We start from the raw sequence: 25,628 nt of genomic DNA, 5'->3' as shown, positions 1-25,628 counted from the left end.
AACTTGAACTTTATAGGCTGAAATGATTAAATATAATTTATCTCCTAAAAGGGCAACCAATTATACTTTAGAGGAATGAAAATATTTGGAAAATACAGAAATGTGAAAACTGAACATTTGGCACTTCACTCAACTAAATGGCCAGCTACTTATTTTGTTTTGTTTAAAAAATGATTCAAAAGCTTGCTACATAAAAGTAATCATTTTGGGCACCTTGAATTTAAAATATGTGCTAGAATTTATTTTCATTGCATTTTGACTTATTGTGCAAGAATATGTTAAAAATTATTAGTTTCAATTATTTGCAAGAGGCCAACAAAAACAGACGTAAAATTAAAAATTGCATACGTTACTTTTCAAACGTTACTTTCAATAGAAAAAAAATACAGTATTTTAAAGGACAATGTTGTTGTCTTTTAGGATGTTGTAAAATGATTGTAAAAGTTAATAATATTATGCAAATATATACATTTTACACATGGCAATTGAAAGTTCTTACAAATGCAAAGATGAGGAAAGCTTGTGGGCCATCTGTGATAAACATTATATGGCACCATATGTTTTATATGAAGCTGTACATTTGAAAACTCTCTATATATATATCTCATTTAAGCTTCATAGAATGTAAAATTTAATCTGAAAATGATGCCAGGCTACATAGCTCCTATTCATAGTACCATACTTAAAATAAGATTTAAGGTTGCTGAAAAACATGGAAAAAACCTTTTATTGTTGGAGACCTTAGTGCTCTTTGAGCTTCATTGTTTGTTTCCAGACATTTCATTACCCAACTAAGTAACTCATCAGTGCTAGTGAGTGCTTGATTTGCTCTCTGTTTATATAGAGTAACTTGCACTGCCAGTGTTGATGGGGTGTCGTTTTCTCCTTGGTCACACTATTGTTTTCTGCTTGTTTGTCTGATGTCAATCCTTGTTTATCTGGGTATTGACAACTGTAAAGAATGTGTTCTGGTCTTTTTGTTCCCTTCTTAGATTTTTTAATGAAATTTTCCTGCACATATTTTTAATGAAACAACAACCAAGTTCAGAGAGCACCAATGACTCCACTCCTGAGTTACATCTATTATCTTCTACTGAGATTTCTATTGTTTCCCTTTTTCAATGGGAAGCTGGACAGGAAATGAAATGTATCTAACTTATCCAAATATACAGGGAATGATTCCACAGTACCATTAATTCTGTGTTTAGCTAACTGAAATACTTTCAGACATAAAGCACCTTTTCTTTTTGCACATAATGATAGTCCAGAATGAGTCTTCTTGAGCACTCTAAAGTGTTCTTCGACAAGGTTAATCACATAAATTATAGCAGTGGTGTTAAGCTCACCGAGCAGGCTAAAAAATGGCAGACACTAAAATAGGACATTTAACATTTAAGGCTGATCATTTTAAGCTTTTTCCAAACTACTGTCTTCCAACAGAGATTAATGCATGTACCTACTTGTATTATTTGTCTGGAGTGATTTTCAAATGGAAAAATTTGCTGAAGCATCAGCTGTACAGTCCACATTTCTGAGATGTCTTAAAGACCTTTTTGTAGCATAAAGGTCTCTTTTTACGATAAGGTCAAAACACCAGATAATAATACATGGAGGGCAAACTTCTTTACTTTTTTCACTTTCCATTACACCTTTTCTGTTAATATGTCATTACTTGCCCTTTCTCCTCGAAGCTGTTAAAGTTATGTGTTCCTGTTGATTTTTGAGAAAGCACCATGTTGTCTTGTAAGATTTGTAAAGGGCAACTCTATACCATGATGGTTGCTATGGCATTTCTGAACTTCTGAAGGAAGTAGTATGGCATTTTCTATTTTGGATTTCTTTCGAAGATAGAATGGAAACATTTGTCTTTGCCTCTAAAGTAACATCAGTGCATTTGGACTTTCAAAACTTAAAATCTATACACAATCTTCAAAAATTGAAATCAGTTTGTTGAAATCCTTGTAATAATCCTCTGCCTTAATTAAAAATGGACTTTGATTCATAATTTTCATCCTCTTTCAGATTTGGGATATTTGAATCTCACTAGCATCTGAATGGAGCATTTTCTCAAATCAGCTACAACTAATATTAGAGAAATTACAGTCCAAAGTTTATTTCAAATTCTGTATACTCAGGATTTTACTTCACCAGTAAAACAAAACAAAGAAGCAAACAAAAAGTCTTCAACCACCAACATACTCCTATTAGAACTTCTGAATAAAAGAGTACTGTAAATTAAATAGCAGGCCAAATCATGCATAATATAACAAAGGTATTAAGTTATGCAGGTTTTTTTTAAGAATTAGATTTCTCAGAAAACGTCTCTGCATCCTCTTCTGCTCCTAACTAATTTATAGAAATAGAATTGGGGAAATAATCATGACTTTGTTTCCATTTCATTCTCTAGGTCCTGTTTGCCACAATAAATGCATGAGTATGAGTTGGTACTGTAGCTCTTAAAAACTGGACAATAGGACACATTTTCACACATTCCTTGTATGAAATAAAATTGAAAACATACATGCTAAGCAACTTCAATTCCAAACTGTGATTCAGCTTGCAGTAAAGTTTCATGTATAAATGCATGCATACAACCTGCTAGAAAGTGATCCTGTTTAACATTACATAAAAAATCATATATAGTTTTCACAGTATATCTTTATGATTTCCCGTGATGTCTAACCACTGGTGCAAATTGGCCAGGGTTGGTAAGGCCCAGATTCTTTTGATCAAACAGTGTTACCTACCAGGAGCTAGGAAATGCAACTTTATGTCATGGTGTTTCCCCTCTGGCATGAGTTTCCGCATGAGATCTGGGTGACTTCCACCCTGATGACATTCCAGAAGGCTTTCTTTGACTATTGCAGCTGGAGCCACTTGCTGGATGTCCTTGTTTTTTTTCTTTTCTAGTTTTTGCTGTTTTTAATTTTATTTAATTACTTATAATGGTTATAAACAAATTTATAAAATTACTATAAACTTTGCAATGAAGTTTTTTCCCTCCTACAAAACTTCAAGTTGCACTGTTCCTAGAGGATAGGCTAAATGCTGCTTTCCAAGTTATTCAGCAGTCTCTTTCTGACGAAGCAAACTTACACAATGAGCTTCTGATGCCATTTTGGCAGGAGTCTATTGGTAATTAGATTATATTTGCAATTCTCTATCTGTGGTACATTGCCAAATCATCCAGCCCTATTCTCTTGCGGATTGCAGAATCAGTTTGTACCTTGGCCAGTTAGCGCTATGGCTCTTTGCATCTGAATAATTCCTTGACTTTTATAAACAGTTCAAAACTTTTGGCTCAATTGCACTTTACTGCCCAATTAGCATTTTTGAAATGATTTTGAACCAGCCAAATTTATGTGTGCTTTAAAATAAGAATAATAGAGGGTTGGTTTATTTTATGCATCAAAGAATTCAATCTGAATAATTGAATTATTGCCCTTGTTCTTGTTAGTAAACCAGATTGATTTATAAATAATTGGGAATATGTAGGTGAACTTTTCCTACATTAAGTTCACTGAGACAGAAAAAAAAGTTTGCTAAAATAGAAGGAAGCCAAAACAGTAATTGGATATTTGCACATGCTTTAATCTCTAATCCTTGACCTTTTTTTTTTCAAAACACAAATAGTAAGGAATTTAGTTTGTTTCCTTAATGGAGTTCTTTTAGGATTCTTCAACTAAAGGAATAATATGGGGAAAGGTCCATGAATTGTGTTCAATACAGTCATAAGCTTGTTTACCTGAAAATAAATCTGAGTATAATGTTATATACCACCAACTAAATAGGTATAAAAATGAAAGATGCTGATGACAATAGCATCTACTTTTAATAACTGAAATAAAATAAAAACTTTGCTAACCTTTAAGAAGTTGAAAGCAATAGAGTAGCAGATACAAAACGTTGATCTTGTGAAATGCTTTGAGGTTATAATGAAGTTCATTGCCAAAATATAAGATTGAAAGGAGTGATACTAAAGCAGCAATCTTTGTCTGCACATCTGTCTTTAATAAACAAAAGTCAAAGCCACAATTGGTTTTGAACAGCAATTTTTCTTCTAAATGCATTATTAATGAATCCTAAATGCAACATTTTTTATTTATAAAGGGCTTGACATGCCATTGAAGTAGACTTCTCTTACTTTCATTTGACAAATGAGAAAAAGAGCCGGCAATTAATGATGTGATTTATCAAGCCTTACCAATTCTTGACTGAGAAAGGATCTGAATATAGGTTAGGCCAGTGTTTCTCACTCTTGGCAACTTGAAGATATGTGGTCGTCCAACTTCAGAATTTTTCAGCCAAAGCTATCCATCTCAAAGTTGCCAAGTTTGAGAAACACTGAGGCCAAAGTGCATTATATTTTTGAAACTGTAAAGATTAAAAATAAGTTTTTTATATATATATATTGGTTTTATTGTATTCGGGTCTTTTCCCGTGTAGGATTGAGATTGTCTTGGCAACGTTTCGGTGAGATCTTGCCGAAACATATATATAAAGATATATATATATATATATATATATATATATATATATATATATATATATGTATGTATGTATGTATGTATGTATGTATGTATGTATGTATGTATGTATGTATGTATTTGTGTTACAACCCCTGGTATGCCTAAATATGGGAGGAAGGTCACTACTCCCTCTTTCTGTCCTTCGGCTCATCACAGAAGACCATGCAGGCAGAAAACCTGCATTATATTTTATAAAAATATAAAAAGGCAACATTAAAAATAAAAATATGGTTTTCTGCCTGCATGGTCTTCTGTGATGAGCCGAAGGACAGAAAGAGGGAGTAGTGACCTTCCTCCCATATTTAGGCATACCAGGGGTTGTAACACAAATACATACCTATTTCCCTGGCTCAACTGATAAGGAGGCGAGCCTGTGGCTTAGTGGCTAAGACTTCTGCCTAAGATATAATACAGCCCAGGTTCAAATCCCAGTAAGGGTATGGCTAGCTGATGAGAGCTAATTAGCTCGAAATAGATCTATACTAGTCTCCCTTTATTTATTTATCAGTACAAATACAACATTTTATATATATACATACAAACATACATACATACATACATACATACATACATACATACATACATACATACATACATACATACATACATATATATATATATATATATATATATATATATATATATATATATATATGAGTCCTGAGTGGATTAAAGTACAAAGACAAATGCACATTTCATCTATTTCATTTACGTTTAAAGAGCCCTCACTCGCAGGTGCAGCTCTTCTATGTATGAAAGGTCACATTTTCATTTTTAGTTTTCATTTTTCCATTTTTAGTGAATTTACCATGGTCTTCTGGAGGGGCATGTAGTCCAGATACTGACCTACAACTTCCATCATCCCTTTCATTGTTAAGGTGGCTAAGGTTAATAAGACTTAAAGGACAGCTGTATTTGAATAGTTTTCTGGAGACTAGGGAATAGTGTAGTTGGAAGTAAGTTTCTTCTGGATTCAATTTCTAGTGATTCTGAAGAGTTATTTCCATGTTTGGGCCTTAATTTCTTGATATGTATATATTTTAAATTATTAACCAATTATTTTTCAATACTAAATGACAGAAAATTTTGAAATAATCTATACCCGTAATGGTGAACCTATGGCACTTGTGCCACAGGTGTCACACAGAGCCATTTGTTAGGGTATGCGAGGTGTTGCCCTGTCAGCTCCATTGTGCATGTGTGCACTGGCCAGCTGACTTTGGCCTTCATTTTTGGCCATTTTTCACCCTCTGGGGGCTTTCAGGAAGGCTCCTGAAGGCCTCCGGAGGGCGGGGGGGGGGTGCCAATTTTGCTCTCCCTAGGCTCCTAGAAAGCCTCTGTAGTCTGGAGAGGGTGAAAAAAAAAGTCCATCACAGGCCAAAAGCAGGGGGGCAGGGGTTATGCACACATGTGTGTGGGGGATTCGCACATATAGAATTATGGGTGTGGGCACGCTAGCGCATGACTCCCATGCGCTCCCCTTGCTTTTGGCATGCGATGGTAAAAAGGTTAGCCATCACTGAACTATACTATGCCAGCATAAACCAAACAAACAGATTTGATAATTGCCCATTTACAATATTACATGCATTCACACTTTGCATTTAGTACATTTTTAGACATATTTGGGAATTCATCAATTCATTGAAGCAAATAAGTCAACTGACGAGGCAATTTTACCTCTACATTCAGATTAGCATTACAGCTTCAGAGAAATCAGAAACTCTGTCAAGCTCTTTCTATTCTGCTTAGTAGAGTATAGAATAGAATATCTATTATATTTTTATATAATATAATATAATATTTTTCTTCCATTATAATAAGGGGGAAGGTCCTTATTATAAGGACTAAAAATAAATTCTTCGTGTATTTTTTAATCTAGGGATGAGTTAAAACCCTCCCAGAGACAGTCTTAGAATAGGAAAATGGGGAAGGTGGGCTGCATTGCCTAGCACTTTAATGCCTTTTGCTCTGAAAATATCTGGTGGCTACTCAAAGACATCCCAGCAGCCAATATTTTCCAAAATACTGAATGGCTCCAATATAGAACATATTACGCATATGTATATTGTACATATGGTTTGCAAATCAGTGGAAAGATTATAAAATGCCACATGACTGATGGCCTTTTTCTAAAAAGTCCAAGGAAGGGTAACACTCCTGGAATCAATCACATTGTACAAGACTGAGACATGAATAGGAATAGAATCTGCAGGAATCTTTGTAAGAAAAAAAAATTATACTGTTTCTACATCTTTCCTAGTTCTGTTGTGTTCATAAGTTTCCGATTTAACAAAGACTGTTTTTAATTTAGCATCATTTAAATTTTACTCAGGAGGTTTTGTAATGAAAGTGTTATTCTTGGGTGCATCCTTAATCAATCTGAATTACTGAAACGCTTCTTCAGAATTAATTTCAAATCAGCTGCCCGCTTCTAGCAGAGATAGTCTCTTCTGGAGGCTGGCAGCTTCCACCATCCTTCTGGGAAACATAATTAAATATTTTGTTTGTGTGTGTGTGTGTGTTTCCTCTGCCTAAAATTAGAGGTTTTTAATATACGCTCAGTATATTTATAGATTTTTTTTTACCCAGAAGGATTTGCTCAATATTATCCTGGGAGGCCACAGTGGAGTATGGGAATCAATATTTGGGGAAAGGGTGATTTCTGGAAGGTAACCACTTTTAAAATGGAAAAAGGACAAGGGCAACTTGTCATGCAGTGGTGCAAAAAATTAAAATTGCTAAAATCTTTTCTGCTATGTCATTTTTGATATTATAGGCATTTTTGGCTGTCTTCTTTGCACAAAGCCACTTGCCAGGCAAAGGCAAACATATACATATCACATTAAACCAAGATGTTATTATAAATGTGATCAGTGTGATTTAAAAACCATGAGTGGTTGCTTTGCAGCTTGTATGAACTCTAGTATACCTTGGAAACCTTTGACAGCTATAATTAGTCAACTTAAATAAAGAAGTGTTGTTACACTGTCATCATAGCTTCTGGCTTCTGTTAGTGTAGCTATATTGAAGGATTACTATTTGGTTTTATTGTATTTACAGGTGGGAACAAGGCAGGGATGGGTTCCAGCAGTCTTTACTGCCGGTTCGCTTGTTGATGCGCCACACATGCATGCACAGAGCAATAAAAATTGTTCTGCGCATGCCCAGAAGCAAAAGACAAGATGGTGGTACCTATGGCACTACCTGGAGAACCTGTTTGGGGTGTGACAGGCCTGGGTCACTGCCGGTTCCAGTGACCCAGACCGCCTAACCACTACTGGTCTGAACCGGTAGGAACCCACCACTGGAACAAGGTAGTAAAAACTTTTGTCAATTGGTAGCATTATGGAAGCTGTTTACCATTGCCTTCATCTAGGATGTAATCTAGCTTTTACCCTAATATTTGTTGATGATCATCTAACCAAACAATAACCAGTGCTTTTTGTCAAGGATGTCAACCAAAGTTAGTGTCAGTTTGGTACAATGATTAAGACACCAATCTAGAAACCAGAAGACATGAGTTTTAGACCTTCTTTGTAAAGCTACTGGGTTACCTTAGGCCAGTCATTCTCTCTCAACCATTGGAAAAAGGCAATGGTGAACCACTTCCAAAATCTTACCAAGAACGTGCGCGTCCGCTGCTTGCCTTTTCGGTGGGCTCCCCTTAAGCTTATGGGGAGCACAGGGTGCCTTGGAGGGGTTCCCTGCCATAAGGGTGGCTTGCTGGGGCCCCCTGGAATGGCGGCTGCCGCAGGGGGGTCTCCAGCTTTGCCCCAGGAGTCAGGAAGCATGGGGGGTGTGCGGTGGTGCTGCATGCCGCTGCGCATCTTTGCTTAGCAGAGCCTGGAAGGAAACAATTAATTTGAAGGACACAGCTGAAGTGCGGTGAGGTGGGAAGTCTCCCCAAGTCTTTTATTATTTATTCAAACGATGAACAGCAGTTTTTTTAGAACTTGGTTTCTACCCTTGGAAGAGCTAAGATTGGAGGGGGGGGGAATTTCCACCCCCCTCGGAAAAGCAGCACTTGCAAAATCTCTCCCTCTCATAGGAGAGAAAGAGAGTTAAAAACTTACTTTCACTTCCTCTAAACAATGGAAGAATAATTTTTGACCACAATTGTGAGAGAAAGGATGGTTGAACTGACTCTTCCTTAAACTATGTATGGGAACTTTGGACTTGTTGTTTCCTGACCACTTGTAAAGGCTGAGCCAAGATGGCCAACTTCCTCCTTCTTCTTTGTCTTTATGAATGAGATTCCTCCCTTGGAAGATTTTATGGCTCTGAACTAGTCTCCACCCCAGAGATCTCCAGGAGCCTCTCTAAATACGCTTTTCCCTTGGATTTGGAATATTTTGATTCATCTATTTGATCTGGTGCTCCATTAGAAGATTTATTCTCTTTTGGATTTGCTTGCCTTGTGATCTCTACCAGCTGTGCTTTTCCACAGACGCCATTTCTTTGCACAGACTTATAACTATCTCTGAGCTTCATGATGGGTCCTAAAAAATTACCACCTGGCAAGGCCTCTTTGGCCCCGACATCTTCTACGTCTAGTCCGATTACTCACCAATCACAATTGGGGTCATTTTTACAACCTAAAGCCCCCGAAGAGAGTTCAAAGGACTTATCTTAGTCAAAGGACTTATCTCTGTAGAGAGTGTGGTGGCTTCTCAGTTTCCACAACATCTGGAGGAGAATGATTATCTAGACCCGCACCAGTCCGGCTTTCGCCCTGGGCACAGCACAGAGACGGCCTTGGTCGCGTTGGTAGATGATCTCTGGAGGGCCAGAGATAGGGGTTGTTCCTCTATCCTGGTCCTATTAGACCTCTCGGCGGCTTTTGATACCATCGACCATGGTATCCTGTTGCACCGACTGGAGGGGTTGGGGGCCCGGGGCACCGTTTTGCGGTGGTTCGGCTCCTACCTCTCTGGCCGGACGCAACGTGTGTTGGCAGGGGAACAGAGGTCGACCCTAAGCCCCCTTACTTGTGGGGTGCCACAGGGGTCGGTCCTCTCGCCACTCCTGTTCAACACATACATGAAGCCGCTGGGTGAGATCATCCGTGGTTTCGGGGTGGAATATCATCTGTACGCTGATGATACTCAGCTGTACATCTCCACCCCGAACCACCCCAACGAGGCTGTCGAAGTGATGTCCCGGTGTGTGGAAGCCGTACGGGTCTGGATGGATGACAACCGACTCAGGCTCAACCCTTCCAAGACGGAGTGGCTGTGGGTTCCGGCTCCCTGGTTCAACCAGATAATTCCATCTCTGGCCATTGGGGGCATTCAACTCGCCCCCGAGGAGCGGGCGCGCAATTTGGGCATCCTCCTGGATGCCAGGCTGTCCATGGATGAACATGTGACAGCCGTGGCCAGGGGGGCGTTCCACCAGGTTCGCCTGGTGCGCCAATTGTGCCCCCTATTGGACCGGGACGCCTTACGCACAGTCACCCATGCGCTGGTGACGTCTCGCCTGGACTACTGTAACGCTCTCTACATGGGGCTTCCCTTGAAATGCACTCGGAGACTGCAGTTGGTCCAGAATGCGGCCGCGCGGGTGATTATGGGGAGTACTAAGTACTCCCATGTGACACCTCTCCTGCGCAAGCTGCACTGGCTTCCTGTGGTCTATCGAGTGCGTTTCAAGGTCTTGATTATGATCTTTAAAGCGCTCCATGGCTCAGGACCTAGTTACCTGCGGGATCGTATTCTGCCCCATACATCCCTACGACTTATCCGCTCGCACAGAGAGGGACTTCTCCAGGTGCCGTCCACCAGACAGTGCCATGGGGCGGCGCCTAGGAGCAGAGCCTTCTCTGTGGCGGGCCCAGCCCTGTGGAATGACCTCCCCCTGGATATTAGGACCACTACTGACCTCCGCTCCTTCCGTGTCAAGCTCAAGACCCACCTTTTCCAAATAGCTGGCCTGGCTCAACCATAACTTCGTAACGCTCCTGATGGGTTTTTTAATTTAGTAATTTTATTTAAGGGGATTTTAAATTGTGTTTTTAATTGTCTTTCACTTATAAGTCAACTCTCCTCCATGCACATATGTATATGTCTCTGTTCTTTTTGTATATATGTTTGTCTTATGTGTATTTTTATCTGTTTTGATTGTACGCCGCCCCGAGTCCTTCGGGAGAGGGTTGCGGCTAATCAAATAAAATTATTATTATTATCTATTCACCAGATGCTTCAATCTCTCTTAAAGGGACAGGATGAACTGAAAAAACAACTGACAGACTTAAATGATCAGCTCAGAGAAACGCAACAACAAGCCACACAAAATGAACAGAGAATAGGTGTACTGGAGGAGGGTGTGGTTGGGATGAGGAAGGAGGTTAAGACAATCCAAAGGGGGAACGTAGAATTTGAAAACCACATGATAAAAATGGAATTCGAAAGGATGTCTTTTTTCCTTAGGTTCCAAAATTTGCCAGAAATTGAGAACTAAGATCTTAAGGAGATTATGACCACAATATTAGCAGAATACATCAATATAGATAAACAACAGCTCTAGTGGGATATTGACCTGATCTATAGGATCAATTCAGCATATGCAAGAACACACAATGTTCCAAGGGAAGTTCATGTTAAATTTCTTAGAAAGACTACAAGAGATGAGGTTCTAGGACTCAAAGGGTGGGACCATTAAAATATAAAGATAAAGAAATAACCATTCTTAAATAGATTCCAAAGAAAGTAAGAGACAAGAGGAAGAAATATTCCTCTTTAGCAAAAAAAATATATAATAAAGGGGTCTGGTTCAGGTGGTTATTACCAAAAGGCATGTTGATTTTCTGGGAGGGCAGCAGAATTAGAATAAATACAGTCATGAAGACGGAGGCTTTCACTAAAAAACATAATGCTCTCCTAGATGAAATGGGGGATGGTACACAAGAGATGAAGGAGGGAGGGGCTGCGGCTCTGCCAATAGATGGGGGGAAGGATGCAACAACCAGAAGACTCAGGTCACAAAAGTGATTTGAAACATTATTGCAATTGTTGTTATAATGTACCTTAACGGAAGTGATACAAAAAAATGATTGAAATATTTATTTTATTTATTTATTTATTACTTGAACTTATTAGTCGCCCCCTCTCCCCACAGGGACTCGGGGCGACGTACAAAAGTATTATATAGCGTACAGAGGAGGTAAGAATAAATAAATAAGTTACAATAGCTAAAAAAGTTAAAACCCCAGTGAAATTAACCCTTAAAAACTAAAATTACCAATTAAAAATGCCCTGGGCTGGAGAGGTTGTAGAATTATGCCAGGTCAGCTAGTCGAAACAGGTAGGTTTTCAGCTTCATACGGAAGGAGCGAAGGTCGGTTGTAGTCCTGATGTCTGGGGGGAGGTCATTCCAAAGGGTGGGGCCCACTACAGAGAAGGCCCTACTTCTGGGCGCTGCCCTCTGGCACTCTCTGGAGGACGGCACCCGGAGTAGTCCCTCTCTGTGTGAGTGGACGGGTCGCAGGGATGTATGGGGCAGGACGCGATCCCGCAGGTAACTAGGCCCTGTGCCATGGAGCGCTTTGAAGGTGGTAACCAGCACCTTGAAGCGCACCCGGTAGGCCACAGGAAGCCAGAGCAGCTCGCGCAGTATAGGTGTTATATGGGAGAACCTCGATCTCCCCATAATTACCCGCGCGGCTGCATTCTGGACCAACTGCAGTCTCCGGGTGCACCTCAAGGGAAGCCCCATGTAGAGAGCATTACAGTAGTCCAGGCGAGACGTCACCAGCGCGTGAGTGACTGTACGCAAGGCCTCCCGGTCCAAAAGGGGCCGCAATTGGCGCACCAGGCGAACCTGGTGGAACGCCCCCCTCGCCACGGCTGCCACATGATCTTCCATAGACAGCCGGGCATCAAGGAGGACGCCCAAATTGCGTGCCCCTTCCACCGGGGCTAATTGATCATCTCCGATGGTCAGCGATGGCATATGCTGGTTGAACCGGGAAGCCGGAAGCCACAGCCACTCTGTCTTGGAGGGGTTGAGCCTGAGCCTGTTGTCATCCATCCAGACCCGTACGGCTTCCAGACACCGGGACATCACTTCAACAGCCTCGTTGGGGTGGTTTGGGGTGGAAATGTACAGCTGAGTGTCATCAGCGTACAGATGGTATCCCACCCCAAAACCACGGATGATCTCGCCCAGCGGCTTCATATATATGTTGAACAGGAGAGGCGAGAGGATCGACCCCTGTGGGACCCCACAGATAAGGGGCCTCGCGGTCGACCTCTCCTCTCCTGCCAACACACATTGCGTCCGGCCAGAGAGGTAGGAGCGGAACCATCGTAATACGGTGCCCCCGACCCCTAACCCCTCCAGACGGCGCAATAGGATACCATGGTCGATGGTATCGAAGGCCGCCGAGAGGTCTAATAGGACAAGGATGGAGGAACAACCCCCATCCTTTGCCCTCCAGAGATCATCCACCAACGCGACCAAGGCTGTCTCCGTGCTGTGACCGGGTCGGAAGCCGGACTGGCGCGGGTCTAGATAATCAGCTTCTTCCAGGTGGCGCGGAAACTGCTGAGCCACCACACTCTCAACAACCTTCGCTAAGAAAGGAAGGTTGGAGACAGGACGGTAATTTGCTAGCTCCGTTGGGTCCAGAGAAGGCTTATATTGATGACTTAGTGTTAAATCCAAAACTGCTAATATCTATTCAAATCTTGATGTTTTTCTATTTTTTTCTGTAAAAGTTGAGAGATTTGGGGGGACTGCTTTCCCCCACATGATGTAGCTGTCAAAATTTTCTATATCCTTTTTAACCCTTTTTCCTTGAAAAAATTGTAAAAACCAATAAAACTTGTTAATAAAAAAAAATCTTACCAAGAAAACTGCATGGACTGTGTAGACAGATGACAGAAGTCAATAATGACTTGAGGGCACCACCAACAAAATAAAATAATGAAACTCAAGTAGGTGGAAATGTACGCTGTGTTCATTCCTACCTATCAGTGGTTCTCAACCTGTGGTCCATGGATTCCTGAAAGGGCCACAATGTCATGCAATGTTCGCAAAGGTTTGATGCAGTGTCTTGCTTTAAATCTTGAATTACGCCTTGGTAGTACATGGCTATGGTTCATCATGGGATCCAGAAAGATGAAGAAAAGGTTGAGAAATATGTGTGTGTGTGTGTGTGTGTGTCTATGTTGTATTTATTTATGCTGATAAATAAATAAAAGGAGACTAGTATAGATCTATTTCAACCTATTTAGGTCTCACCAGCTAGCCATACCCTTACTGGGAATACCAGGGGTTGTAACACAAATACACATCTATCTATCTATCTATCTATCTATCTATCTATCTATCTATCATCTATCTATCTATCTATCTATCTATCTATCTATCTATCTATCATCTATCTATCTATCTATCTATCTATCTATCTATCTATCTATCTATCTATCTCATGCTTCTTTTTAAAAATAAATAAACAAATAAGGGCACTAGTATTTGTATGAATCAACTTGTGAAGACATTCTTTGTAGTTAGTTTAGTGAGATCTATATCTAGGCATATCTTTGTATCACAGATAAAGTTGTTTATTTTCTTACAAACTTATTATAAAAATTAGAAATGTGGTGATTCCTTCTTGTTATGTTATCCATTAGATGATTTAAAAAAAAAACATAATTCTGATATCTTAAAAAATCACTATGTACATCTCAAAATGTGTTTAAACAAAGTTTTAATCAGCAAAAGATGCCATGTAGTAGTCTATTAGTAAATATTTTTGTTTAGAATAAAAGTAAACTCACCGGCTCAAAGTTGACTCAGCCTTCCATCCTTCTGAGGTCAGTAAAATGAGGACACAGATTGTTGGGGGTAAGATTCTGACTTGATAAACCTCTTAAAGAGGGCTGTAAAGCACTGGGAAGCAGTATATAAGTGCTATTGTTAAATATGAAGAATAGTATTTTCAAAATTTTGATTTAATAAAATTAGTGAAAGACTAAATGCTAAAATGGGATAACATATCTAATATTACATAATATACATAGTGATGTAACAATAAATCAGAAAGTCATAAACACAATAGGCTATTATTAGTATTAGTTTAAAAACACGTTTCCTCTTTTAAGAACAAAACAAAACTGCATATTATCCTCAATTTTGAATTTTATTTGTGGTTCAGATTGGTTTTCCAGTATGTCTAAGATAGCAAATTGACCTTATTACTGAAGATAGTTTTTGAGTTAAGAATATTTCTTTTCTTGAAAAGTTTCTCAAGATATTGCTTCACATTGGTTGCTTTCAACAGTAGAGATTAAAAGGCAGAGTTTATTTTTATATTATTTTTGTCAAGAGAAAGAACTATTTGCAAAGTGAGCCAAAAGGCAATATTGCAGCATAATCTGCTAGTTTGAGAAGCTGCAAGTTTTTTTGTTTCATCTTTTATGATAGTTGAGTGTTGTGAAATATACAGTAGGGTTTAAGGATACAACGTTTACTCTAGATCAGTGGGTCTCAACCTTCCTAATGCAGCGATCCTTTAATACAGTTTCTCATGTTGTGGTGACCCTAACCATAAAATTATTTTATGTTTTCTGTATTTTATTGAAAATATGTGTTTTCCAATGGTCTTAGGGGACCCCTGTGGAAAGGTCGTTCGACCCCAAAAGGGGTCCCAACCCACTGGTTGAGAACCACTGCTCTAGATTGATTCACACCAGCAGATTTTTTAATACAATATCAACAGAGTATACAGTGCATACATACATATGCATACTTTTACACCACTTAAAATTATCTGAGATATAATGTTCTTTAGTTGAACAGATTTAGATCTGAGTCATCAAACATTGATTAGTCCCGTATTAAGAAAATAAATGAGGTATGGACAATGTAAGTATATGTTTCCTATTTCATGTCCTACTTAATGAGCATAGAAGAGTCCATGTGCAGAGGTAGTGTGCCATTGCATGTACATTCTGGAAAGCAACAAAGAGAACAGAATGACTTCATGTTCTTTTTTTTAGGAACATTTAAAATCAGATCGCCTTGAATGGCATGACTAGTGGAAGACTGAATCATAGAAGCACCTTTTTCCAGAGCAGAACGATATTTGCACTTCAGAAATCTTATCTAGAGAGTTATGGATGGCTTTAGGATGAAAATGTAATTAAATAATTACACCAAATATTACATACTTAAAGTATAGTTAGCATAATTATTTCATAGTCATATATTTTCCACTCATGTTCCTCTAACAACCAGCGCGTGATGATTGTTTTCTGAGACCTTGTGCCCATTCAAAGATTATGACTTAAGGCACTAGGGCTTTAGATTTTAATGCCTCTGAACCACATCCATCAAATTCAAAAGGTTTGTTTTTCTAATATGCAAAAATCAGGAGGTAGAACTTCAAAAATATTCCTGTTCAACCTTCAAATGTGTTACCTTTCCTTATCATTGCAAATTGAGATGCGATTTCTTTTCTCACAATTGAAAAGGATGGAATCCTATTGTTTGCATATGACACAGAAAGCAATGGCAAGTACACAAATGTTCTTTCCTTCATTTAATGGTGTTTGTGCAGAAGGCAATGCAGCTGATTTCAACATTTGCTTTCCTTACTTGATATAAACAAAAGAAAGGAGAGAACAGAATACAGAATCAGTTGTTTAAGGTTTAAGGTTTATTTGGATTTATATGCCACCCTTCTCCAAAGGGCTCAGGGCGGCGTACAACATTAAAAACACACATCACAAAAGTTAAAAAAAAAGATTAAACTCAATTCCAAAAAGACCAAACCGATTTTTTTTTAAAAAAAGAAACAGTACATTTAAAATAAATTAACATTAACATTAACAGGCCAGGCCGGCTTGCTGGAAAAGCCAACTTTTTAGGGCGTGTCGGAAGGACCGGAGGTCAGGGATTATGCGGGGCTCCGGGGGCAGCTCATTCCAGAGGGAAGGTGCTCCCACAGAGAAGGCTCTCCCCCTGGGGGTCACCAGCCGACACTGCTTGGCCGACGGCACCCTGAGGAGGCCAACTCTGTGGGATCGTACTGGACGGTGGGAGGCTACTGGTGGCAGTAGGTGGTCTTGCAGGTACCCTGGGCTTAAGCCATGGAGCGCTTTAAAGGTCATAATTAATACCATGAATCGCACCCGGAAAACAACCAGCAACCAGTGCAGGCTGCCTAAAAGGGGTGTGACATGGGAGCACCTAGGTACCCCCATGACAACCCGCGCGGCCTGGACCAGCTGAAGCCTCTGGGTGCTCTTCAAGGGCAGCCCCATGTAGAGAGCATTGCAGTAGTCCAGGCGAGAAAGGACGAGGGTATGAGTGACTGTGCACAGAGCATCCCGATCCAGGAAGGGGCGCAACTGGCGTACCAGGCGAACCTGGTAAAAGGCCCCCGTGGTCACGGCCGTCAGGTGTTCTTCTAAACTAAGTCGCGTATCCAGGAGGACTCCCAGATTGCGAGCCTTCTCTGAGGGGGCTAAAATTTCTCCCCTATCATCAAAGATGGAACAAGATGTACAAATCGGGATGCTGGGAACCACAGCCACTCAGTCTTGGAGGGATTGAGCTTGAGTCTGTTCCTCCCCATCCAGATCCGCACAGCCTCCAGGCATTGGGACATCACGTCGAGGGCATCATTTGGGTGGTTTGGGGTAGAGATGAAAAGTTGGGTATCATCAGCATATTGATGATACTGTACCCCAAAACCACGGATGATCTCGCCCAGTGGTTTCATGTATATGTTGAACAGGAGGGGTGAGAGAACCGACCCCTGGGGCACCCCACAAGTGACACACCTGGGGGTCGATCTCTGCCCTCCAGTCAACACAAACTGCGACCGATCCGACAGGTAGGAGGAGAACCACCGTAAAACAGTGCCCCCCACTCCCAACCCCCCGAGTCGTCGCAGTAGGATACCATGGTCAATGGTATCGAAAGCTGCCAAGAGATCTAATAGGACCAGGACAGAGGAACAGCCCCTGTCCCGGGCCCGCCAGAGATCATCGACCAATGCGACCAGTGCCGTCTCGTTGCTGTACCCGGGCCTGAAACCCGACTGAAACGGATCCAGGTAGACAGCTTCATCCAGGTACTGGGGAAGCTGATGTGCTACCACACTCTCGACAATCTTCGCTACAAAGCGAAGGTTGGAGACCGGACGATAGTTGGCTAAAGAAGCTGGGTCCAGGGAAGGCTTCTTGAGGAGGGGCCTCACCACCGCCTCCTTCAAGGCGGTGGGAAAGAACCTCTCTCTCAATGAAGCGTTGGTAATCGCCTGGAGCCAGCCTCGTGTCACCTCCCAGGAAGCCGAAACTAACCAAGAGGGACACGGGTCCAGCACACAAGTTGCAGCATTGAGTCACCCCATAATCCTGTCCATGCCTTCGGGGTCACATGGTCAAACCCATCCCAGATAGTCTCCTCAAGAATCATCCCTGTCGGCTCGCCCAAATCTACCCAGTCAGAGTCCAAGCCTGTCCGGATCTGAGCGATTTTATCCTGCAGATACTGAACAAATTCCTCAGCCCTACCCTGCAAGGGGTCTTCCCCAGTTCCTTGGTTAAGTAAGGAGTGGGTCACCCTAAACAGGGCGGCTGGGCAGTTATCTGCGGATGCGATAAGAGCGGAAAAATATTGCCGTTTTGCCGCTTCTATCGCCACTAAGTAGGATTTAATATAAATTCTTACTAGTGTTCGATCAGATTCGGACCAGCTGGCCCTCCAGCCACTCTCTAGGTGTCTTTTCCGGCGTTTCATCTCCCGGAGCTCCCCGGTAAACCAGGGAGCCATCCAGGATCGACACCGGGTCAGAGGCCGCAAAGGCACAACACGATCCAAAGCCCCAGCGGCAGCTCTATCCCAGGCTCCCACTAGGGCTTCGGTCGAATTGTGAGCAAGGGATTCAGGAAAAGTCCCAAGCTCCATCAGGAACCTTTCAGGGTCCATCAGGTGCCTGGGGCGGAACCATCTAGTCGGTTCCCCCTCCCTGCGTGTTGTATAGTTGTAGGCTATAGCTTTTCCTAATGCCTTATCTTAAAATGGGATGCTTATCTATGCAATCTTATTTTATTTTATAACTCAAATAAGTTCCATTTCCATCAGGAATAAACCAATAATGTCAGTGTAGCTTTCCTATTTTAACCTAGTTGATAGAAAGATAGATAGCAATAGAAATAACATTTAGGTTTATATACCACTTCACAGTGCTTTACAGCATCCTCTAAGTGGTATACAGTCAGCATATTGTCCCCAACAATCTGGGTCCTCATTTTACCAACCTTGGGAGGATGGAAGGGTGGGTTAACCTTGAGCCTGGTGAGATTTGAAGTGCCAAATTGTAGGCAGCCAGCAGTCAGCAGAAGTAGTGTGCAGTACTGCATTCTAACCACTGTGCCATCGGAGCTCTTGAGATAGTATTTGGGTAATAATTAAACTTTTAAATTTCATCAGCGTCACTTTTCCTACCCCAGCCCTAGTTTAATATTTGAAACATGAAATATGAATTTAATATAGTGAGCCCAATCCAAAGTAAATTGATGGCACAATAGAAAGAAATACCTTGAGCCTACAACTGTACACCTCTAGTTGCCTACCTTTAGAAAAAGGACACCACCTTTCCCAAAATAATATGCTTATAGATATTACAAGTGAAATGTGTTTCTATGGGGAGCCATTTCTTGCTTAGTAAAAATCATGCTCACACTGCATTGTAAATAGAAATTATCACAATTCAGTCTTTCAAAAGATATTCTTAAACTTATGTGCACTATGTTAAGGAGAAGAGACAAGGAGAAGAAGGGCAATGTCATTTCCATCTATCTCAGTTCTGATTGTACATATGTAGGAAGATGATAAATGCAGTAGAGAATCTCTTCAGTTCAGCATCAATGGCTAGAGGAAAGTTTGTCCTACATCTGAAGGAACAAATATGGAACTTAGTATGTAAATTCTCACTCTATCTCCTCAAATGAAGAGGTATATCAGAATAGACAAATAATAGTTGGTCAATATATTTGGAAGATTGAAGTCATACCAATAATGTTTTTATTAAATAGAAACCATGGAAGGCATGACCCATCACAAAAGCCAACAGAAGCAAACTAAAAATGTTGCTTGCCACCATTTATTGCAGCCTCTCAGGGTGGGATCCATCATATTCATTTGCTTTCAACTTTTTGGAGGACGGATCAAGGTAGTCTCAAAATCAAGCAGACACTCAGTTGAAGCCACCTTTTTTTAAGCAGACAGTAGGCATGTTTTACAATGTGAAACTTTCCTATTTTTTTAATGTTTTGCTCAATCTTAGCATTTACTCAGAAATAAATATTATTAAGGTCTTACTGTGGAAAATGCACTTTACTGGTGAATATGCACCCTTTTGAATTATTAATTTGCAGTAATTAGTCCTTAAATTTAGCACTTGATTAGTTTTTTTGGATATGGATATATTTAGTTTTGTTTAGTTTTTAAGCTGCTATTTGAGTTTTGTTTAAGTTTGTTCATCTTTTTTTTGTTTCTTCTATAGGGTTTTTGATGCCATTCTTTCCCCTTCTTTGATAGCTTAGCAATATCTGTCTTTCACTGTATAATATGATTATAACTTATAAGTTATATAGTTATACAATGTAATTAATTTATTCTGCATTTTAATTTCCTGTGTATTTTAAGAAATTGTAATTGTAATATTTGAATGCTTAATTATTGCTAAAACTACTAATAAGTAGCTACCCTAAGTAGAAGGAGGTGAGGAAAATTTTGAGTTGTAGGTTTTGGGAAGGCTAAATTCCAAATCAACTGAATCAAATTTCCATGTTATGGAAGTGTTTATACAGCTCCTAAAGAGTTCTTAGAGTACGAATGAGTAACCTGATGCTTAATTAAGGTTCTCAAGGGATCAGGTGTTTGTGTGTGTGTGTCTGTGTGTGTGTGTGTGTGTCTGTGTGTGTCTGTGTGTGTGTTTGGAGGTGATATACTTTTAAAACTTCCTGTAGTTTGGCTCTTGCTTGTTCTGTATTGCATGTCCCAGGGAGCAGTTGCAATATTGCAAACCCCCATGATGTAAACAAGAAAATTTAGAGGGGCGTTCATATCTTATTCAACTGTAACCCCAAAGAAGCCATTTATTTAAATGGGAAGGAGGCTGCCACACAGATTCAATTATTGATTTAGAAGATTGACATTTTAAACATATGTTAACACCATGCTAGAAAAGGCTAAACCATTTCTTCTCGAATAAAGAAGAATATCTGTTGCTCAGGTTTGAAACGAAGGGTTCTTGGTGGTCTCTGAGCTTGGTTGTTTTCTTGCATGTCATTAGTCAAACTAGGTAACATCACCAGTTGTTAATCATCACTGCACTGATGATGGTACATAGTTTGGGTAATGAAATGTCTGCAAGAAAACAACCAGTCTCAGAGAGCACTAAGGACTCCTCATGTCTCTTTCCTGGGTGCTTTTATCTGTTTTGCTTCCTGCACAACTTAAAAAAAAACATTGAAAACTTAGATTAGTGTTTTTCAAACTTGGCAATTTTCAGATATGTAGATTTCAACTCTGAGAATGCTGGCTGGGGAATTCTTGAATTTGCCAAGTTTGAAAAACACTAATCTAAGATTTCAATAAAATACATTCTTCTAGAATAATGAAAAGTGTTATAGGCAACACTTTGTTCATATGTGTAAAATACTCCTTTCTGTACAAGGATTTCTAAAATTATACAGTTTCTGCATAGTGTTATTATAGTTTTATGCTGGGAAATAAAACCAAATTCACATCTAAAGTAACAGAACTGTTTTTCTCAATCCAGGCAAACCTTTCCAATTTCAAAATATTAACAAGTAGCAGAAAGCATTGATAGTGGATATAAAATGACAGTAAACTTCGTCTCACAAATAGCTTTTCAGTATAACTGAACAATGAAAAGAAGTGTCCTGTTATAAAACACATCATAATTCAAGGAAATAAAAGAATTAGAATGAAATATGATGTAATAAACATACAGTGATATTCATAGAGCTTTTCCCCTCATCTGCACCCAGGCTGAATGTATAAAATCCTTGGTTAATATCATTATAAGTGCTATAAATCAAAAATCTGGCAAAGGTGAATCGATAGCTATTAGCATGATATTCATCAAAAAGATATTTTATAACTATAAACATTCATTAAATATTAGTGATTGGATAATCCAGTTGGCAGAGATGAAGAGCAGAAGGATGGTTTCCTGATTTGCTTCTTTGCTACTTTGCTAGAGCAGTAGCCCAGAACAGGGACACGTGGCTCAGTACCTAAGACACTGAGCTTGTCGATTGAAAGGTTGGCAGTTCGGCAGTTTGAATCCCTAGTGCCTAGTGCCATGTGATGGGGTGAGCTCAAGTTACTTGTCCCAGCTTCTTCCAACCTAGCAGTTAGAAAGCATGTAAAAATGCAAGTAGAAAAATAGAACCTACCTTTGGTGGGGAGGTACCAGTGTTCTGTGTGCCTTTGGTGTTTAGTCATGCCAGCCACATGACCACAGCGATGTCTTCGGACAGCGCTAGCTCTTTGGCTTTGAAATGGATATGAGCACCTCCTCCTAGGGTCAGGAATGACTAGCATATATGTGCGAGGGGAACATTTACATTGACCTTTTTAGCCCAGAACTTATTTGCTTACCAAGATATTTTGAAGACAATAACAGCTCAACCATTGTTTACTTAATACAAAGGGCAATAACTGGATCTACACAACATGATAAGGAAAAAACACATGATCACATTACAGCTTGACATGATATATGAACCATGTTCTTAAAAAAACACACAAGAATTTTGTGAAAGATGATTGGGTAAATAGATAGGCAGACAGGCAGGCAGACAGGACTGTTGCTGACCCCTTTTGAGAAAAGAGTTGGTAAACAAATGAGGACTTTTTTCTATACCACTGTCAACTCTGCCACTACTAATCATTGTTGGAGGGACAATTGCAGCTATTTGTGCATGAACCACCCATGATCCACCTGAACAGGGCACCTCAGTCAGCACTGAGGTAGCAAAATGCCTCAATGCGAAATAGGCATAAATTGGCGTTACAGGGTAAAGCAATGTGACTTTTCCAGCTTGATATAGAAAAACAACTTTATTTGCAGCTTTACTCTGAAGGGCTATTTTGTTTTAAGCCTTGATGAATCAATATGCTTTTTTATTTTAAAAACTATATCCCAAATATTGGGAAATTAAAATTTCATTAGGTGGAAATCTTAATTTCAGTTCTGTTCATGTAATAATGTTCAAGGTTCTTTGTATTTGAGGAATGTTTCCTATATTGAGATCAGTGGAAACTGACCTCTCAAAAATATATAATTCTTTACCTACCTTGAATGTTTAGCTTCTGTGAAAAAGGTAGCAACAGTAGTAAGCCTTTGGTTTTAGTTTAGAATTATGTGTATGTATGAATTAACTATTATGGCTTATTCAATAAGCTAAAGTTAAAAATCATGACCACGAGAAGGCAGCCTGCATGTCCCAAAAGACCAGTGCATTGGGTTGACAATAGACAAGAACAAAACTGTAATATCTGCAGGCAACTTGTTCTATATCACATAGATGATTTTTTTGTAGTAACAGACAAAATGAAAGAGAAAGACAGATAAGAATTTGTCAATCATATCCTCAAGTCTTACGTAACGCACATAACAATGCATGGTCATTAGTCAGAAGTTCAGTTTTTACATGGCAGTGACAGGAAGGTACTAATGGTCTTAGAATTGTAAGTCAAGATGGGTGGCTGAATTGAATAAACAAGTAAATAAAATTGAAGTTGAATAAACAAATAAATAAAGCATAGTTATTTAGCTCAGCCTCTGTTTCAGTTCTATGATTTTAATCACATAGTTTGAAAGCAGTCTTCTGTTTAGAACAGATTTTACAAATATATTATATTTAGAGTTATCCTCTTGGTATGTCAAATTGCTTTGAGATATTTGAAGATATTAGGGAAGAATTTTCCAACGTATGTTCTCCAAATATATGTGATTACCATTATCAAAAAAGAAGAAGAGCCATGGTGCACAGTGGTCAGAATGCAGTATTGCAGAATGACTCTGCTCACTGCCAGCAATTCCACCTTGGCCGATTCAAGATTGACTCAGCCTTTCATCCTTCCAATGTCAGTAAAATGAGGGCCCAGATTGTTGGCGGAAATATGCTGACTCTGTAAACTGCTTAGAGCAGGGCTGTCAAACTCACAGCCAGGGCTGTCAAACTCACTGGCCAGATGCTTCACGCACTGGCGACACCAACACCTGGTTTAGCGAAAAAGTCTGGATATGTCGCGTGATGCCACCGTGATGATGTGAATTTGACACCCCTGGATTAGCGACTGCTATAAGCACTATAAAATGGTATATAAGTCTAAGTGCTATTAGTATTCTCATTTTTCTCATGTCATACTATTTGGGAAAAATATAATTGCAATCCAATACATCTGTATGACACAAATTTCGGGAAATCCAGTTGTGAAATTAAAAAGGATGTCCCAATAGTCTTAAAGCTTAAAACTGTACTAAGACATTTGGGACACCCTGTATTGAGTCTATTGTTCCATTTCTACTTTTTTCATCATGCCCACAGCTAAGTGAATATTACAAGACATGTGGGATTATTGTCCTTTTTTCTCCTTGGAAAAAGTAACTGAATTAAAAAGGGTTTATAAGAACTTTTCCAACCTCATTATTTTAAAAGAAGCTCCTTGTTGTAGGCTGAAAGATCACCACTAATGTTGTAAGGAAATGAATCGATTGCTATAATCATGGCAACCTCTTGTGCCTTGCTGTATCTTGTATCCTCTACTGACCTATGGCATACTAGTCTAACTGAGCTTCTATTATAGTGATTTTGATTAATTCCCCAAAAATGCTGGAGAGTTTTTACCCTCTTGACTTTTCCTTTCAACTACCAATTTACTCATTTTAAGAAGTCATACATCACCATTATGGATATGCTTTGTAATTTTCCTTGGTTCATTGTCCCTATTTTTCCACTCTTCCTATCTAGGTCTTTTAGTTCTGTTTCAGTCCAGTCCACTATTCCAGCTGTGTGTTTGATAACTGGAATTGACCGGGTGATAATTGCCTTGATGATATTTCTTCCACAAAATTTAAACTTTAAGATCTTCTTTACTGTCATGATGTATTCACTTCTAACATCGTCATCAGTGTGCTTGATATTGTTAGCTTGAATGATCCCCAGGCATTTAGAGCAATCCAGATTCCTGATGTTATTTCTATAAAGTATCTTGATTCCTTTAGTCTCCAATATTTTTGCCTGTTTTTTGCCTGGTGAAGGTGGCACATTTGTCTGGTCTAATCTCCATGGCAATATCTTCACTATTTATGCAGACACTATTCAGCAGTGATTTAGATAATGTTTTTCCATACAGCATCAGATTGCCCATGTATAAGAGGTGAGATCGCCTGGCAGATGTATTTGATGTTTGATAATTGTGGCCTGATTTGTTCAGTATTGTTGGCAAAGGAATCAGTGCAAAGACAAACAGTAGTGGTGAGTGTAAGTCTCTTTGAAAGAATCCTTTCTTGATATTAACCTCTCCAAGTCTATCACCATTGTCGATCAATTATGTCTTCCATTGTGCCATTGATCTTTGCACAAAGCTTCTGATCTTTTTACTGACTCCTGTTATTTCTAGGCACATGATTATTAAGTCATGTGGCAGGGTCAAATACCTTCTTGTAATCTATCCAAGCTACATTCCAATTGATCTTTCTTTTGCAGTTTTCAAAAATTATCTTGTGAATTAGGAGCTGATCTTTAGTTCCTTTGCTGTTTGGGCAGTTTCCTTCCTGCTCAGGTAGAAAGAGCTTGTTTTCAACAAGATGCTATTGGATAGCATCAGCTACCAAAATTAGCAATTTGAAAGTTATTGGTTAGCAGGTAATTGGCCTGTAGTTGCCTGCTGCTGCCTCTTTTGTTGGATCTTTCATTATCAGGTAGGTTTTGCCAGATGTTTACCCATATTCACTTTCACCTCCTTGCAGTATGTTATTAAACTGCTTGGCAATGAGTGGAGTAGATCAGATGTTTCAACCAAAAACCATGCAATTAA

General features: G+C 39.6%; 1 protein-coding gene across 1 annotated transcript in view; it reads left to right on the top strand.

Annotated features, from left to right (window-relative positions):
- KCND3 (potassium voltage-gated channel subfamily D member 3) overlaps nucleotides 1-25,628 on the top strand; it is a 336,188-nt gene that overhangs the window by 12,986 nt on the left and 297,574 nt on the right. The gene's annotated exons all lie outside the window — the stretch shown is intronic.

This window comes from Natrix helvetica (genome assembly GCF_964273705.1).
Source record: "Natrix helvetica genome assembly, chromosome: 3".
NCBI classification, from domain to species: Eukaryota; Metazoa; Chordata; class Lepidosauria; order Squamata; family Natricidae; genus Natrix; species Natrix helvetica.
This window is presented reverse-complemented; position numbering and strand designations above follow the sequence as displayed.